Source organism: Cheilinus undulatus, linkage group 21, assembly GCF_018320785.1.
Source record: "Cheilinus undulatus linkage group 21, ASM1832078v1, whole genome shotgun sequence".
Lineage (NCBI taxonomy): Eukaryota > Metazoa > Chordata > Actinopteri > Labriformes > Labridae > Cheilinus > Cheilinus undulatus.
The window spans coordinates 24,457,922-24,459,911 of record NC_054885.1 but is presented as its reverse complement, the minus strand read 5'-3'; positions in this window follow the sequence as shown (position 1 = coordinate 24,459,911).

Sequence of the window (1,990 nt, the reverse complement as noted above, 5' to 3'; positions counted from 1 at the left end):
CTTTTGGGGATTGCTTTGGTTTTACCTCTTCATTACCCCTTTCCACTGTTGTCACATTCATTTGCATCATAGCAGATGAAACACTTGTGCTTGCTTAAAGGACAGACTTGACATCCCTGAAGTTTGACTGATTGGTGTTAAAATATGACATCTAAGTATTAATTTATTTTTTCCATTTACTAGTGCATCTCAAAAAATTAGAATATCATGAAAAAGTTAAATATTTTTTCACTTTTTACTAAAAGTTAAACCCATATATTATGTAGACTTGTTACACATTTAGTGAAATATTTCAAGCCTTTATTTCTTGAAATTTTGATCATGATGGCTTACAGATAACAAAAACCCAACATTCAGTGTCTCAGAAATTTAGAATATTGTGAAAAAGTTCAATATTGGAAAGTCATGGTGTCACACCCTAATCAGCTAATGAACTCCAAACACCTGCAAAGGTTTCCTGAGCCTTTAAATGGTCTCTCAGTCTGGGTCAGTAGGCTACACAATCATGGGGAAGACTGCAGACTTGACAGATGTCTAGAAGACAGTCATTGACACCCTCCACAAGGAGGGTAAGCCACAAAAGGTCATTGCTAAAGAAGCTGGTTGTTCACAGAGTGCTGTATCCAAGCATATTCATGCAAAGTTGAATGGAAGGAAAAAGTGTGGTGTCAAGCCATGTCAAGCCACTCCTGAACCAGAGACAATGTCAGAAGCGTCTTACCTGGGCTGTGAAGAAAAAGAACTGGACTGTTGCTCAGCGGTCCAAAGTTCTCTCTTCAGATGAAAGAAAATTTTGCATGTCATTTGGAAATCAAGGTCCCAGGGTCTGTAGGAGGAGTGGAGAGGCACAGAATCCACGTTGCTTGAAGTCCAGTGTAAAGTTTCCAGAGTCAGTGATGATTTGGGCTGCCATGGCATCTGCTGGTGTTGGTCAACTGTGTTTTCTGAAGTCCACAGTCAACGCAGCCATCTACCAAGACATTTTAGAGCACCTCATGCTTCCTTCTGCTGACAAGCTTAATGGAGATGTTGATTTCATTTTCCAACAGGACTTGGCACCTGCCCACATTGCCAAAGGTACCAAAAGCTGGTTAATTGACCGTGGTGTTACTGTGCTTGATTGGCCAGCAAACTGGCCTGACCTGAACCCCAAAGAGAATCTATGGAGTATCGTCAAGAGAAAGATGAGAGACACCAGACCCAACAATGCAGGTGACCTGAAGGCCGCTATCAAAGCAACCTGGGCTTCCATTACACCTGAGCAGTGCCACAGGCTGATTGCCTCCATGCCACATCGCATTGATGCAATAATTCATGCAAAAGGAGGCCCAATCGAGTATTGAAGGCATAGAAATTAACATACTTTTCAGAAGCCTGACATTTCTCTCCAAAATATCCTTTTTTTATTGATCTTAAGTAATATTCTAATTTTCGGAGATACAGAATTTTGGGTTTTCTTATCTGTAAGCCATAATCATCAACATTTCAAGAAATAAAGGCTTTAAATATTTCACTCTGTGTAACAAGTCTACATAATATATGGGTTTCACTTTCAGAAAAGAGAGACAAAAAATATTGAACTTTTTCATGATATTCTAATTTTTTGAGATGCACTAGTAAAGCCTTTGAACCCCATCAAGGAGCATCAGAGGTTTTTTTTTTTTCATATGAAACCGCTTCATCAGTTGATTTACCAGTTTTAATATGCTGGCAGACCCTCTCAGTTTCCTGTATTAACAAACATAAAACTGAAACACCTTTTATTTAGTTATTTCCCCAAATCTCAAGGTAACACAACAAGTCCATTTGTTTCTGAGATGGAGGACTATGGGGTTTCTCTGAACAAGTGGATCGTTCAAATCTTCTAATAACAAAAATAAAAAAAGCATTGAATGTTTTGTCAAAATAACTGGGCCAAGCAATCACTTTTTCTTGTCTTCAATTTTTTATTGAAGAGTAACACTTTCAAGTAAGTCTCAGCATTCTGTAC